Genomic DNA, 17895 nt, shown 5'->3' on the forward strand with positions numbered 1-17895 from the left:
ACTGTTCTTGAGGAAGCAGTTTGCTGGGGCCAGTTGAGTTGAGGTAGTTGTGCTGTCATTTTGTCAAGCAAAAGAGTTGTTGGTTAAAGAAAAGGAGAAAAATATGGTTTGAACAAGAAAAAGAAAATGCATGAGAGATAAGACTATGTCATCGACTCCCCCATACCAGTTTAGGGTAATTTCGTATTTCTAGAAAAAAAATTGACTACAAATTTAGTCAACAAAATATAAAATATATTTCACAAAAATTATACCATTGAATTCATATTCAAAATAAGTTTTCAATAGTATAATTTTTATAATATATATAATTTTTGTTTTATTAATAAAATTAGTAGTTAAATTTTTTCCTCGAAATACGTAATAGCCTTATAAACCGGTATTGAGGGAGTACATATATTCTTTTATGGCAGAATTTTTCCGTTCTAATATTCAATTTCGTTTAAACTTGCAGTAAAATATATCAATGCACAACCAGTTAAAATTGTTACAATTATTGAGTTGCTTTAGCAAAACATGCATTTGTAGAGGCGTTTGATGCTCATAACACAAGGTAGATATCATTATTGAATATGGGATTTGACATGACACACACGGTTGGCCCGGGACAAAAAAAGGCATCTCACCTAGATTTTTTTAAAAAAAATCTAAAAGATGCATCATCCAGTACATGCAACACCATAAAGGTCAAAGCATTACTTAGCAATTTAAAAGCCAGTTGGTACTGTAATGAGCATTATTGCTAATACATGATATGACAATGTCTTGCAATTTCAACATAGTCATTAACCGAAGTCAGTTTGTTTGTTTTGTGTTTACACACAAGGAAAATCCATTTGTTTGGCCGGTGGCAAATGATGATTTGACGAGAGTTTTGATATGTACGAGTCGCTTTCGTGTGATGGCACGACCAGCTATGCGCATCCACCCGTTCCGTTCCGTTCCGTTTGACTAGCTAGCTTAGGTCGTCACCACCTCACCTCACCTGACCTGACCTGCATTATTTGGCTGGCTCTCCTGTCGTGTCCCTGCCCCGCACTACATTGTGTGGGTTTATTTAAGCCAGCTAGCCTGCTAATCACGACCCCATGCATGATTTATTTTTAAAATTGCCGTCTGAACGTGTCATGTGGTACTACAGAAATACAGATGGCTTCGGATAATAGAACAATAATATGGTTTTATAATGTTTATGATTAATACGACTTTCTTTTTGTATAGAGATGTAGAGAGTACATCTGGAGGTCTTAGCACCTAGATCCAGGTGGCTGTCTAAGATACCGGGTCAAGCTTATCCAAACTCTGGTTTACAGTTCATTTCATAGTTGGTAAAGAAAATTGTACTATCAAATCTGTCAAAATTAAAATTGTTTTTGTAATGTCCACTGTCCCGTTTATACAAAAGGGGACACTAAGCTTGGGTCGAGTGGAGGTCAGTCTCGATCGATAGCTTCCCCTTATGTTCGATCTCAATTAAAATGTGGATCTGAACTGTTTGGTCATTGTAACACACTCCTCTCCGGTGCAACTTTTCTTACGTTAACACCATAATTTTCTTTGCGAATAGGATCTTGCATTAAAAGAGAAACAATGAACAATACAAAGCATTTCAAGAAGAACAAAAATTACAACGAGATCCTTGAGAAGCCCTTCATCTTCAACCTCCAGACCATGTCGACAGCGTGCCGCCACTGTTGCGCCTCCTTGGGCCGGCCTGACGTTGTTGGTTGCGGACAGGAAGTCGCCGAACGGGTCAAGAAGACCACATCCGTCCCGGAGATGAAGAAGGGGGATGAACTGCCGCTGAAGCTCCTTGACGATCCGAAGATCCGTACATCGAGAAGAAGCCCTTGAAGAACACGCCACTCCCACAAGCTTCTCTGTGTCGCCATTGTGATGGGGTTTAAGCCGGGGAGACCTTATTGGAAGAGACGCCGCCACCACCAGCTGAACGCCGCCCCACCAAACACGGACCCTAAAAACAGGAAAAACGGAGCCCTCCCGCCGGATGTGGCCTAGAACCACCCCGCCTCCATGTCCTAGAGGCCACAGAGGCGAGGCAGAACAGCGACGACACCGACAGGAGGCGAAGAACCCTAGCCGCCTGTGCGTGGGAGGAGAGTAGGAACATATTTTTCGTCACAACATGTCAACGCCATGCAAAAGACGAATGAAACATTTCAAAACACTAGTGCAAACAATTTTTCACATGTATGCAACAGATAGCATTGCTCGCAGTTTTTTTCACAAATATCTCCGCATGTATGTATACAACACAGAAACACACAATTGCAACGAATAAAAAAAACTTGCAGCATAAAGCATCACTTGCAAGAGACACCCAAAGTCATCGCAGGATGTGAATGGACTGCTTTTTTTGTTTTCGCTACGAGACTAGAGTGCTTTCGGCAAACGAAAATTGAAGTACGTCAAACAGACAAACATATAAAATCACAGAATCACTAACCTTTGTTAGATCACTATCTTTCGGTAGGGCCGGTGCCTCTCGGAGCTCAAGACACCTTTTTTTGAAACAACCAAAAAAAAAAAGTGGTGCTTGAAGGAGTAGGAGAAAGAAGGAAAACGTAAAGAGGTAGGCGTCGTAGAACAAGACCATGCATGTGGCGCAGTGACAGACTACCTAAATACTTCCTCTGTTCCAAAATAATGTCCTAAATTTATTTAGATTTGTAGGTATCTATTACTAAACACGTATAGATACACACGAATCTAGATAAATATCTGACACTTCGGATGGAGTATTTAAAATCCAACAGAATACATACGTCTTCTACCATCGTTTGCTTAATTTACACAATTTTTTTTTCTTTGGTCGCTCTTGTTACTGTGGACGGCATGAGGCTATTGTTCGGCCAACTGGTTGCATGGAGCTGACGGCAGCGTGCGTGTCTTCGTCTTCCCCACACGCGGCGCCCCTGGTCGGACGTCGGCGGCGGCATGTAGCCGATGGCACAAGGATGTGACGATGAGATGGCACACGCCGTGGCCGTGCGCGTCGCCATTCTACGAGTTTTGTATCTCTGTAAAAACTGTCGCAACGACACCTTGTTCATACACGGAACTGAACAGAGGAGCAGAGAGCGACTGATTCGCGGATCCATGAGGATTTTGGACCATCCAGCACGACGATATTATTAACTATATCAAAGATGACCCCATTTGCTAAAATTTTAGCAGTTTGGGTACTGTTGATGGTGATCATTCATCCAATCAAATTTTAACACGATAGCAGTTTTTATTAACTATATCAAAGATGACCCCATTTGCTAAAATTTTAGCAGTTTGGGTACTGTTGATGGTGATCATTCATCCAATCAAATTTTAACACGATAGTAGTTTTCTACTGTAGACGAGCGATTGGCACCGCACATTCTCGCGAATGGTTTTTTCTCTCCGCGTCTCATTTCCGTAGTGACCGGTTGTTTTCCGGTGACTTGCCTATGTTTCCTTCTTTTTAGCATTGTAGGGCGTACCTGTTACCGGATATACAGGTATCACAGCGATCAAAGCGGTGCCATCGCCTAATTCCCGCGACGACACGTTCGGTTGGCCATGCCGCTTTTCCTCCTATCTGTCCCCTTTTACGATTTTTCCTGAAACATCCCGTGTTCTTTCTCTTCCGTTTTCTCTGGCCCTCCGCTGCCTGTCACCTCCTGGGCCAGAAGACGGGGAATAGGAAGCTCTCCATCCTAGCGTCGAGAGGCTCTGGAGGCAGGGCTGTAGGGGCGGCGGGAAACGGCGGCCGGAGCCTGTCCGGGGCGAGCTGCTGCTGCTAGAGAAGTTTAGCCGGCGGGGTCGCGGACGTCCTCGAGCAGCGGCCGGCCACGTCGGCGCCATTGCAGTTTATTCCTCTTTCCATGACCGAGGACCTCCTCTCTCCCTTGGCTGTCATGCCCCATGTCTACCTGGACGACGAGGTAGAGGCGGTGGGGAACGGCGGCCGGGGCAAGCTGATGGCGCCGGCATGGTCACGGACGCTGCATCGAGTGGCAGGCGCCGCAGGAGTCAGCCGGCCGCGCAGTGCCGTTGCAGTTTATTCCCCTTTTCAAGACCAAGGGCCTAGGGCCTCCTCTGTCCCTGGCTGTCTTCCTGGTGGAAGGAGGCGACGGATCTGTAGAAGTCGCCGCCCTATAACGCGGCGGATGCAGCAGTGGCCGGCGCATGTTCCATCTGCCTGGATCCAGTGGGCGGAGGCAGGGGCAGGGGCAGGTCGACGCCAAGCTGCAATGCGGCCACGAGTCCTACTAGGTCTGATTTCCTTGCCTCCACCTTCTAATTTATTTCTTATCCCGACCTTCTCTGCTAGCTAGCCTATGATTTTCTGAGCCAGATGGATGGACGAGCGGCTCCTGTACAATTCAGCGTAGTAGCGAAGTTAAGTGCTTAGATTTTCTATAAACAAATTGACCTTGGTGGTTGTGGCTCCAATTTGATCTATGCCCTTCATCGTCTGCCCCAGTGCCGCCTTTCTTCTCTTCTTACTCCTGTGGCCTGTGGGCGCTAACCCTAGAAGCAGCTCAGTCCGTGAACACATGCCAGCTTCCATCTTATAGTTCATAGCCTAGCAGGTCTTTTCTGTACAGGTATATCTTGCACTTACGCTACACTCCAGAATTGAGCTCTACAGTATGTTGGTATTCCTTTTCTTCTACATGACTACTGTAGACCACCAATCATGTATGACTGTGGTAGATCACACTTGGACTAGGGAGTTGATTCTCTTTATTCTGCATGTATCGGTGTTCATCCTTGATACAGTGTGTTGCTACTTTCCTTCAGTGAGTTCAAACATTGACAGAGAAAAGAATATGTTCACATAGATTGGGTTCTGCATTTTCAGTTGGTTTTTTGGTCCAGACAAATGCTTCTAATAATATCAGTGCATTCTTGATTTTAAGTTGGGATTTGCATCCCCCCTGTTTGTCAGCATGCAATTCACTTTGCCACGTCTGTTGCACATTGCAGGCTCCAGGAAATTTTTGGTACAGAAAGGCCGCCAGAAAATCATAATCTGAGCAATTTGCCGCCAGCGGAGCAGGAGGAGGTGAGGAGCAAGAGGAGGAATCTGTGCCTGGAAGATTCGATGGACGAAGACTTCGTGAGGTACTTGCCTCTCCAACTGTTGAAATCGTTGATGAGAAGAGTGTACCGCGATTCGCGTCAGAGACCCTGGGGGCCCTATATGCTCCTCGCATCACCCAGTAGAGATGGGTTTATGCTAAACTGGTGATATGGGTTAGCAAATTAATTGAGCGAACTAGGCGACGGCCAACGGGTTTCAATTCCGAACGCCAACCGCAGTCACAAGGTTAGGTGCTAAGTTGTGTACTTCAAATTTACACTCAAACCATTTTTTTTTAGATTTCACACTTCTTATTTGGTTTGTTAATACACATCTTTGTATTATCTCCTGTTATTTGTTTCGCTGAGGGGCTTCTCTCAGAATCCTTTCATTCACTAACGATTCGAGCAGAGTAAGGGTGCATATACAAGATGTTTCTAGATCATTGAATTTGTTCAATAGATGATGCAGCTGAACTGTTTTACTGTACCGTTATATGCTGGTCAAATACAAGAAGCAAACAGTGAATTTAATGCTTATTTGGGCATTTTTCCAAAAAAGAAACTTCATATGATTGTTTCCTATTGATGTGTGCAGTGTGCGTTGTTTTTATTTGGGACTTAGCAACTTCCTGCTTCATGAGATATCTTCCAGGATTGTTGTTATAATAATGCTATTGAGATATCTTCCTGGAGTATTGTAGTTCACTTTTTTTAAAGATGGATGCAGTGATCTAGAAGAAGAAGAGCAAGTTGAGTGTTCATAACCGTCGGTTATGTTCATAGGAGCCTATAGTTATCTTCCTGTGTATAGATCGCCTCTTTTGAAATTCTGAATTTTTACATCCCACAAATACTGATACATAAATACATCTCAATTTTCTCAGACAACCAACCCATATATCTGTTTAGTATGTATTTTATCTATCCTTGGTTGGCTATACTGATTTGTTTCATCAATGTAAACAATAGATAATTCAGACATTTACTTTGCTCTCATTAAAAGTAGCATATGCTCATTAGTACCTCCGTTTCCACCCATGTTTTCTTTCCTGAAACAACATAACTAACAAAAAATCCTAGGTACATGTAACAAATGCAAGTTGTTGTTTATTTACAAAATAAGGCATGAGGAAGGCGTATGGTTGCCTATTCTTCTCCAAGCTGATTGTCTAAATCTTGCTATTGTTGATGCAATATATGATCCACTTTGCAAAAAAAATTGATGCATTTTACTTGATGCATCATGCTATGGTTTTATCCACTAATGTATCCATTACCCACCCTATCCTAAATGATGTGATTTTCTCTGGAATTCCTTTAGATGCAAAGGTGGTTCAAGGTTATGATACTATTTGCAAATCAATGGGCCATCTAGATTGACTGTACTCTCCAGAATTTATTCATAATGTCGGTCTTAGCAACTTCCTGCTTCATGAGATATCTTCCAGGATTGTTGTTCTAATAATGCTATTGAGAAGTATTAATCATTCCATTGGGATATGCAATGGTATCTGTCTCATTGATATGAGATTAGGCGAATGCTTCTGGAGGACAGGATTATGGCTGAAAGCTATCAAGGAGAGTGTGTATACTGTTTTTAAGTGGCCTTTCCCTTTGCAACACCGGTACTATTCAATTAATCTATGCATTGATTATAATAAAGGTAAAGGTAAGATTCTTGATCACATTGGTGTCTACTTGGTACACATTTTTCACTGACAGTTTTAAGTTGCTGCCGCGAGAGCAACATCAAGAAAAAGGCTTTAGATACTTGCACTAGATGACACTGGTGCACCATCTAGTGAGACAATAAATAGTGTGTACGATGAAATTAGTGACCACCTGTAGAGGTATTATGTGCAACTATAGTTCCATGTATGATCATTTATGTTCCCATGCTTCTAACTTGCACACTGCGTACTTGGTGAACTAACGTCGTTATCTGTCCTCCCTTTTTAGGGTATACATCGGCTCCAGCAAATTAGATGGACGGAGCTACATGTCTAGCTTATCCTTCTGTTTGCCAGTGCCTTATGATGAAGCTTTTTGTCATAACAGACGGTGCCTTATACCGAGTTTTTCTGTAATGTCAACGACCGGTAGTCTGTACCGAGTCTTTTGTAATGATGTGTTCAGTTTGTACAGATATTGTGCTATGTAATTAGTCTATGCTTCTCAATCATTTCCTGTTTAAACCGTACCACAACTAATCAGATTGTCTTAATGAATAACAGAGGCTGGTTAGTCGAACTGTCTTGTGTTCTAACTTCTGCTTGGGTGAAGAGGAGATGGGGATAGGAAACTACTTAGCTGTGGCCAAAAAAATGTCCTATGGAAGTCAAGGGGTAGGTAGAGTGCATCCGTGTGCTGGGAAGGCAGCGGTGTCCGTGTGTTCACTACACAGCCAGCATCTCAGGTTCAACACGTGTGTTTACTCGATCTAAATATTCAGATTTCTTTCCAGTGTATCTTCACTTGGTGATGCTACCATATATGTTGTATTCATTTCAGCTTGCAAGATACGCAGACAAATAATTCAGTTGTGAAATATACTTTTGAGATCAAATTATTTCTCCTAAAAAAATGCTCCAAGAAAAATGTTTGCAGTAAGCAAGCTAATAGCAACTGATTAATATTCACACGAGAGAGGCATACTAGGCCGATGATCCATCTTCGCAAGCTCCTCCTTGGCCAGAGATTGCAGAAGAAGCAGAGCCCCATGTACCTCTTCGCCTCCCAAGCTCTGGTGGCCAAGACTCCTCCTTTCGTTGCTCTACCTCCAACACCCAACCGCCGATATCCATTCCCCCGCTCACCCTCCTTTTTGCCTAGCCGGCATGGTTGCAGCAGACAACAATGAGTGCCCTAGATCCCCACCTTATTACGCCGTCCCGACCACACCTCCGCTGGCCGGATCCCATTGAGCTCCCCGCAACGCACTCCAGGACCAACATCACCGCCACTGCTGTCCCTTTTGCCGCTGCCGACAATTCTCGCTTTTGCCCAAAGCCAATCCCGGCCACCGCCCTGCCCAACGCTGACCCCGACAGACTCTACCTAGCATCCACCTCACCGTCCGCACCACTTGCGCCATCGTCGATGCCTCCATGGCCCAAAGCATCCTCCGTGGAAGTGGAGAAGACAAGAGTACGTGTCGTTTTTCATGGAAACATCATGACAACCACTCACTAGCTCTTCCGCTGACCTCCTTATTTCAGACATAGTGGCAACCCATCAGAAATGCTTCATTACAACCTAGATGGGCCCTACGAAAAGTGGCCTTATCTAGGACTTAACTCCACTTAGTCTCTCAAATGCATGATAAAAACACCCTAACTAGACCAAAAGAACAACTGCACATCAACACAACTACATGTACATACTACGCACAACCGATGCAGCTCCTAAAAGCACCATAAAGCATATATAATGCAAGCCATCAACATCCACGCGACCCACCAAAAGAAACCATGTCTTTTAAAATATTGTTAAAGCAAACTATACACTAACCAACAACCAAACACACCAAAAATATAAAACCTACCAGCATGAACAACATTACTATGAAACACATAATACATCTATGGCACGGTAACAACACGGGCGCGGCGTGCGCCGTGCCGCAAACTTACTAGTCCATGTGTAAGTGTACTCAGTACTCGTGTTTATCTAGAAAACGTTTTTCTCTGATGCCATTCTCTTCGACCTGAACTTATACCCAGTGGTGAACCAACCAACCAACGTTGTAAAGGAGCACATTCTTTCACAAAAATAGAGAGCAAATTTGTACTTTATCGTCTCGTAACATTTGTCAAGATTTCTCAGTCCTAAGCTATAAGTGTGGATTTCTCAGTTGCCGGGTGACAAAAAGGTTTAGGTAGGACCGAGCAGAGAGGTCCTCAACCCTAACCCTATTCCAAACCCTAACCTTTGTGCGGCGGCAAGCCTCCGCCGCTTGGACTCCCCTCCCCGTCCTCTCTCCCATCTATACGATGTTGCAGGAGGTGTCGCGGGGCAAAGTCCGCATGGCACGGTGGCGGCGGGGTTTCTGCTGGGCGTGATCATGGGGTAGGAGGACGACGCCCGATCCTACCTTGATGACCCACAAGTATAGGGGTGTATCGTAGTACTTTCGATAAATAAGAGTGTCGAACCCAACGAGAAGCAGAAGGTGTTGACAAGCAGTTTCGATGAAGGATTCACTTTAAATGCTCACAGATAAGTTTTCAGGGGGTTTTGATATAGCAGATAAATAAAATACAAGTAAATAAAATGCGAGAGAAATAATTGCAGCGAGTGGCCCAATCCTTTTTAGCACAAAGGACAAGCCGGTTTGTTTACTTATAATGACCAAACGTTCTTGAGGACACACGGGGATTTTAGTCTAGTGCTTTCGCTTCATACAGTTGATTAATCTTCATTGTTTTGATAAGTGTTGTGTGGGTGAATCTATGCTAATGCACCGCCCTTCCTAGGACTAATACATACTTGTGATTATACCCCTTGCAAGCATCCGCAAATACAAGAAAGTAATTAAGATAAATCTAACCACAGACCTTAAACTCGAGACCCTCGCTATCCCTCCCGCACCGATATACTAACGGGGGTTTAGGTTTCTGTCGCTCCGGCAACCCCACAATTAGCAAACGAATACAAGATGTACTCCCCTAGGCCCATAAAGGTGAAGTATCATGTAGTCGACGTTCACATGACACCACTAGAAGAGTAACACCACAACTTAAATATCATAACATTGAATATTACTCAACCATAATTCACTACTAACATTTAGACTTCACCCATGTCCTCAAGAACTAAACGAACTACTCACGAGACATCATATGGAACATGATCAGAGGTGATATGATTATGAATAACAATCTAAACATAAACCTTGGTTCAATGGTTTCACTCAATAGCATCAATAACAAGTAGAAATCAATACCGGGAGAGTTTCTCCTATCAAACAATCAAGATCCAACCCTAATTGTTACAGCGGTGACGAGATGCAGCGGTGGAGATGGCGGTGATGATGATGAAGATGATGGTGATGATGATGGAGATGATGTCCAGCTCGATGACGATGGCGACGGCGTCAATTTCCCCCTCCGGGAGGGAATTTCCCCGGCGGATTCCTGGCCGCCGGAGAGCTCTTTTCTCTCTGGTGTCTTTCCGCCCCGCAGAGGCGGCTCTGTCTATTCTTCGTCACCCCCCGTGCCTTAGGTTTTCAGGGGGATGATGTACGCGAAGGAGAGGAGGCCAGAGGGGGCTGTGGGCCCCCTCCCCACATGGCGGCGCGGCCAGGGCAGGGCCCGCGCCAGCCTATGGGGGGGCCCATGGCGGCCCCTCTCGGCCCCTCCTTTTGGCTCCCTTCGTCTTCTGGAAAAATAGGATTTTCATATAATTTCCGTCAATTGTTGATCTTCCGAAATATGGTGTCCTGACGGTGCTTTTTCCAGCAGAATCCTGACTCCGGTGAATAATTCTCCAATGATCATGAAACATGCAAAATAGGTGAAATAACATAAGTATCATCTCTAAATATGAAATATATCAATGAATAACAGCAAATTATTATATAAAATAGTGATGCAAAATGGACGTATCATACCTCACCGGTGACTGTGGTTCGCGACAGCGTGAAGGTTGCGGCGGCAGCGCTATGTTGGGTCCAGTCTAGCCCCTCGGGGTCTGGGAGCCGAGGTGGCGTGCTCGTGTGCCTGGGCCTGCCCCTACATGCGGTATGCGACTTGTTGCTCTGCTCGTACCACATGGGCGCCGGGCCGGCGGCCTAGAGCATGGTGGAGGAGAAGACGCGGTGGTGGCGGCACTGCGGGTGTGCGGAGCGACGCCATCCAAGGCGCTGCGGGTGTGCGCAGCGACGCCATCCAAGGCGCTGCGGGTGTGCGCAGCGACGCCATCCCAGGCGTTGCTGCCAGCTGCCACGGCAGGCGGTGGTGGCAGTGGGCCTATCCTGGATTCGATTTGGTCCAGCGGGTCGTGGCGGAAACTATGCGCGCACTCCTATACGAGCTGCTTTCCGGGAAGGTGGTGGCATAGACCCTTTTGGGTATGATGCCGGATCTAACAAGGCTGGCGATGGTCAGGATCATCTTCTCCTCTACTACTGGCTGGGGCATGGGGGCTACTAGCTCGGCCTGAATAAAGTCGATAGTCCTGGGGTTCGTCTTGCGCCAAGACGAGGATCTGCTTGATGCTTCCCCTCATTGATCAGGTCGAAGCGTCAAGTTCCGAAAGGCTCCGCCGGCGAACTCCATTGGGCACATCACCTGGAGATTTCTGGATCAGATGGGATTCGATCGTGCACAGCTGTGTTTTTTCCGACCGATTGGTTTATGTTCTATGATGAAGTCAGAGGCGGAGAATGTCATGAAGTTTGAATTCAAGACTAGTAATGGTGGTTCGAGTGTATGGCGGTGAGGAATTTGCTTGGTAATTCAGGACTCGTAGAGGCGGCATGCAAGTGGGGGCAACATCATAGGTGAAGTTCAAAGTCTTACCTTTCAATGTGAAAATACAAGGTTTGACCTTAATTGGTTGCGACTGGCAATGGTCTTGTTGAATGCATTGTTTTGAGAGCGTGAACTTTCTCCGGGGTGAAAACATATGATCCGTGATCGCGCGATGATGGCGTGTGTGCACTCTTTCCTTCTTGAAGGCGTATTTTTTTAGAGAAACTGAATTTCAAGTGGTGTCTTGGTGGTACACAAGAAACAGATAACTGTAGCGGGAATTTTCTTTTTCTCTAGCTTCTTTTTGTTTGGACGTGCGCATTTGAATTGCCATTAGAGACTACGTCGTTGTTGGAGAGGCTAGGTGTAATTCATATCTTTGCGATATTAATATATTCCCTTTGTCAAAAAAATAAATATTTAAAAATAATAATTTAGGGGGTAGGAAATATTGTAACATTAATTCCTTTTGTTGGTGCCTATTCTTGTTCATGATTTAAGGACACTAGGAAGTTTGTCGCGGCGGCGGCACGGCACACCCTTGGTTATTAGAATGTTTGTTATAGTATATTTTATAAGTAGTACAATATATGAGTTATATTCCACGGAAATTAGCTGCCTGATGCTTGCTCACATGGAATCGGACTTGCAGCAGCAGTTCGAGAATGTTGAGACCTATGATATGATCGAAAGCCTCAAAAGTATGGTATAGGCTCAAGGAAAGACTGAGAGGTATCAAGTCTCTCAAGCTTTGTTGGGTTGTAGGCTGAAAGATGGCGATCCACTTAGTCCGCATGTTAGTCGAAACATTATATTCGCCTCATGTTTAATGAGTCAGGGGTATGAGTCAAATATTAAAGACAATGATTGTTCCATATATTTGACTGGTATGTTTCACGGCTTTGAACCCGTCTGAAACAGGTTATATATTTTGGATCTTGATTTTAAGTCGGTCTATAACGGTAAATGTGAAAAGGTGAAAACCAAATGATCTGAATATGACTTCCTTCTGGCACCGACTTGGTCATATAAGTTGGAAGCACATAAAGAAGCTCCATGATGATGGTCTTCTAACTTCGTTCGACTTGGAGTCGTTCGAGACATGCGAGTCCTGCCTCTACTCGGCAAGATGACCTAGACACCTTTTGGAAAGAGTTGCCAGAGGGCGTCTGACTTACTTGAGCTGGTATATTTAATTATTTAATTATATAATTAAATAATAAACATATATGTGAGTCTTTGAACTATTGTTTGATCCCGGAACTTATTATGGTTCCTCTCCGAAACAATTCCCGGGTTCTCTTCTTATTCTCATAAAATATCGAATCTCTCTCAAAGCGTCGTATACCTTTAAGTGTGCCACCCTACGGATTCGAGAATGCATAGACATGATCGAGATGACTCCCCGATCAATGACCATCAGGGGATTCTGGAAAACCATAACGGTCTCTATGCAACCACGAATAAAGTGTATCGTTCGAACCTCAACGTCGAGTCATATTCCCTTTGTTACATGATACCCAGTTTGTACAAGACTTGATATTCAATATTCGCTATACCTTTGTTCTATCTCGTTACCGACAAACACTGTTCAAATCGTCATTATAATATCACATCCCTCGTAACCTAGTCATATGATTGCAAGCGGTGTTAATATGATATTACCGAGTGGGCCCTTATGGTATCTATCCATCACAGGATGTACAAATCCCGTTCTTGACTTATACGCATCAACACATCCATTGAAATACTTGGGCATCACCTTTATGATTACCCTATCATGGTGTAGTGATTGATAATGTCAAACCAGCCGCCGGTGATAGTGATTAAATATAGTCTCACAGTCTAAGAATTAGGTTACAACATTTCATGCTAGTATTACAATGCTGAAATTTGTGACTTGATCACATTGCGATACCTTATGGGTGAGTATCCATCATGTTCTCAACATGACTCCATTATTAATTACTACAAGTCTCATGATCAGGAAACCTTGATCATCCTATTAATCAGTGGACTGTTCTCAAAAGTGACGGGATTTTGTTTACATACCACACGTGCATTAATGGTTCCGCTTAATATAGTTATAGCATGGCATAAAACTTATTATGAATAAACACATATACTATCCTCCGTCCCAAATTAGTTGTCTCAAGTTTGTTAAAATATGGATGCATCAAGACACTAAAACATGTCTAGATACATCCATATTTAAAAAAAATTGGGACAACTAATTTGGGACGGAGGGAGTATATGATAAAACAAAATATCTTTATTTATTTGCCTCTAGGGCACATATCCAACACGTTTCTTGTGCAATCACCTCCCAGTTGAGGAGGGTGGAGGCGGGCTCAGCAGATCCCAATGCCTCAATCCACCCCTTCGAAAGGGCTTCACACGATGCATAGGGGCTACTACTGCCTCCGACAGCAACATCGACCATGCCATCTCTGAGCGCCGTGATTGGTCCACCTCTTGCGCGTTCACCCATGGGGTCAAGGCTGCCTCCGAGCCTATTGTGTGCACTCAACGGGCTGCGTGACCTCTTGATACGTCTCAAACGTATCTATAATTTCTTATGTTCCATGCTACTTTTATGACAATACTTGAATGTTTTATACATACTTTACAGCATTATTATACATTCTCCGGCACTAACCTATTAACAAGATGCCGAAGCGCCAGTTGCTGTTTTCTGCTGTTTTTGGTTTCAGAAATCCTAGTAAGGAAATATTCTCGGAATTGGACGAAATCAACGTCCAGGGTCCTATTTTTGCACGAAGCTTCCAGAAGACCGAAAGGGAGACGAAGTGGGGCCACGAGGTGGCCGGACACCGAGGCGGCGCGGCCCAGGCCCCGGCCGCGCGGCCCTAGTGTGTGGGCCCTCGTGACGCCCCCGACCTACCCTTCCGCCTACATATAGCCTTCGTCGCGAAACCCCCGTACCGAGAGCCACGATACGGAAAACCTTCTAGAGACGCTGCCGTCGCGAATCCCATCTCGGGGATTCGGAAGATCGCCTCCGACACCCTCGCCGGAGAGGGGAATCATCACCGGAGGGGCTCTACATCATCATGCCCGCCTCCGGATTGATGCGTGAGTAGTTCATCCTTGGACTATGGGTCCATAGCAGTAGCTAGATGGTTGTCTTCTCCGCTTGTGCTATCATTGTTTAGATCTTGTGAGCTGCCTAACATGATCAAGATCATCTATTTGTAATGCTACATGTTGTGTTTGGCGGGATCCGATGAATATAGAATATTATGTTAAGTTGATTATCAATCTATCATATATGTGTTGTTTATATTCTTGCATGCTCTCCGTTGCTAGTAGAGGCTCTGGCCAAGTTGATACTTGTAACTCCAAGAGGGAGTAATTATGCTCGATAGTGGGTTCATGCCTCCATTGAATCTGGGACAGTGACAGAAAGTTCTAAGGTTGTGGATGTGCTGTTGCTACTAGGGATAAAACATCGATGTTTTGTCTAAGGATATTTGTGTTGATTACATTACGTGTCATACTTAATGCAATTATCTGTTGTTTACAACTTAATACTGGAAGGGGTTCGGATGATAACCTGAAGGTGGATTATTTAGACATAGATGCATGCTGGATAGCGGTCTATGTACTTTGTCGTAATGCCCTGATTAAATCACATAGTAATCATCATTGATATGTATTGAATCTTTATTTGTCAATTGCCCGCTTGTAATTTGTTCACCCGGCATGTTAGTTATCTTATTGGAGAGACACCTCTAGTGAACTGTGGACCCCGGTCCATTCTTTTACATCTGAATACATTCTCATTGTTTTTACTGTTCTTTGCAAACAAACACCATTTTCCACTCGATACGCTTAATCCTTTGTTTTCAGTAAGCCGGTGAGATTGACAACCTCATCGTTACGTTGGGGCAAAGTACTTTGATTGTGTTGTGCAGGTTCCACGTTGGCGCCGGTTTCACTGGTGTTGCGTCGCACTACATTCCTCCACCAACAACCTTCACGTGCTTCTTGGCTCCTACTGGTTCGATAACCTTGGTTTCATACTGAGGGAAACTTGCTGATGTGCGCATCACACCTTCCTCTTGAGGTTCCCAACGGACGTGTACATCTACGCGCATCACCTCTCTCCCCGAGTTATCGCTCTTATACTCGCTTGTGTCTCACCACCAGAAGCGGTCCAAGCCTAAGGCCTTGTTTGGTACTAGAGTTTCGGTGGGGATTAGTGGGAATAATTCCCGCCAAACCTCGAGTCATCACTTATTTCTAAAACCATGTTAGGTAGTCGATTATTGGTCTAGTTTAATCCCCACTTAGCCCCACTTTTTTCCAAATTCAAGTGTATTTTTCCTGAATGCCCAATACCTAGTGGACTGGGGATTGGGGTTTTGTGGGGATTATGTGAAGGTAGGGTTTGAACAAATCTGCTAGGTGAATACAGGCACAAATCGCCACAAAACCATTAGTACCAAAAAATTGATCACACGGGCCCTTCCCATGAGATGTTCTCGACCTACTCAAGCATCTACGAAAAGGGCAGGATCGCTGTCCAATGAGTCAATTCCTATTGAGATGTTTTTTATTGTAGCAGGGCTACATATACACCTTCACTTCTTTTAGATAGATGCTTCTGGTGTACCAAAAAAAATGAAATAAAAAAATCTACACAATGTAGTATAAGCTTTGGTGGCAGTGTAGTATACGAGCAAGTTTAAAAGTTCTACATAATGTAGTACACAAGTTATATTGATCCGAGAAGTTTGAGGTTAGTAAATTGTATTATTTGAGATAAAAAATAGAGAAAATTTGATGATTTTTATATTCACATATATTTGCTACCACTTGTTATTTTTGTGTAGCCAACATACTATAAGCTTTTCCTATGATTTTTTTGTGTGACACGGCATAACCTTGTAGTACACTTTTTTTGTGTGGTTCAAACCAAATCATAAAATAAAAGTTAACTGCCATGGAGCTCACTCACACTTTTTTTTTGAGGTATAATGGCAGGTGTTCTGCCCATTCACTCACAACTTCTTCCTATATATTCCGATCACTATTGCGTGCTCACGTTGTCAGTAGGATTTGATAGATGTTGTGTTGAAACTAACTGTCATCGTGTATCCTCCAATATTAGATGTGTATCTTATTATATTTATTTTTAAAGCTATAAAATTTTTGACTCGTAAGCACGCCCCTTTCTTATGGTTCCAAATTTTGCCATAATCACATAGGATCATCAACCGAACCAGGCACCTGGCCACTTGGGAACCTGATAATTTGTCTCTTCTTCAAAATTGTAGCTCTAAGCTTCCAAAGAATTACAAAATAAATCACCCGTCTAGGTATACGGTAGATATTCACTCTTGCAAAATTATGTGATAAGTTATGGAATTTTCGAACCATATAAAAAACACGAGATGACATGTCTTTCAGGTAAGTTACAATACTTGGAACTTATACGTGGTCCGAATATTTTGTGATTTGTGTGAACCACAAATGTTCGTATGAAAGTTTTAAATTTCACAAGAGTATACCTGCACCCATTTTTTTACCTCCGTGATTTTTCATAATTTCAAAAAACTTGCCCACCTAAACCGGATGCAATTATAGATGCCCTAACAAAACTTCGTGAGAAGATATCGCGAGAAGTAGTTGAGGATCAAACTCTATCTCAAAATAAAAATAGATTTTTTACTACCAGTCACAAGCTTTATGTTAGGCGCAATACTCATACCGAAACTTATGAACAAGAATTGCTCTATCAATCACCATCTACTTTAGATATATCTTCTGAAACCTTTTTCAAATCCAAAAGTCCAGTGCCTTCCTACAAATTAGTGAATTATGAGGGATGGGGCTTTTTTGTGTAGAAAAATGAAAAGATAAGATTCTCTACCTAAAAAAGTGTATTCCGAAAATTCCCTTGTTAATCAGAATGCTGGTGCTAAGTCCAAACATACGATATCTCTCCATCCCTACGAGGCCACGACACATTCCGGAGCAGACCCCAAAACTGTGCTCATCAAAGGGATCAAGTTCAGTGTAGCGACAAAACCCGAAAGATTCTGACTCGCTCGCCAAGCAGCCACAACCACAAGAATCGTAGTAAAATGTTCAAACTTCAAACCCTGTGTTTCATTTTTTTAGGAACGTCAAACCCCCGTGTTTCAATTTTTTCTCAACGTCAAACCCCGTGTTTGTTAGCGATAAACCGAGGCAGTCAGTCAACAGACCAGTCACCAGTGAACACTTCAAACGAGGAGGAGAGCAGCACCTCTCGCCCCTTCCGCTCTGCTGATCTTGCCTCTAGCTAGCTGCAGCTCGATCGATCGCC

The 17895-nt window shown here is 43.7% G+C and overlaps 1 long non-coding RNA gene across 1 annotated transcript; it reads left to right on the forward strand.

Annotated features, from left to right (window-relative positions):
- Positions 1-5866: 5866 nt before the first annotated feature.
- On the forward strand, positions 5867-7318 carry LOC124677598. Its single transcript, XR_006994138.1, has 2 exons — positions 5867-6935; positions 7045-7318. It is a non-coding gene; the product is annotated as an uncharacterized LOC124677598 (long non-coding RNA).
- The last annotated feature ends 10577 nt before the right edge of the window (positions 7319-17895 follow it).

The sequence above is a fragment of the Lolium rigidum genome, chromosome 7 (assembly GCF_022539505.1).
Source record: "Lolium rigidum isolate FL_2022 chromosome 7, APGP_CSIRO_Lrig_0.1, whole genome shotgun sequence".
Taxonomy (NCBI): Eukaryota; Viridiplantae; Streptophyta; class Magnoliopsida; order Poales; family Poaceae; genus Lolium; species Lolium rigidum.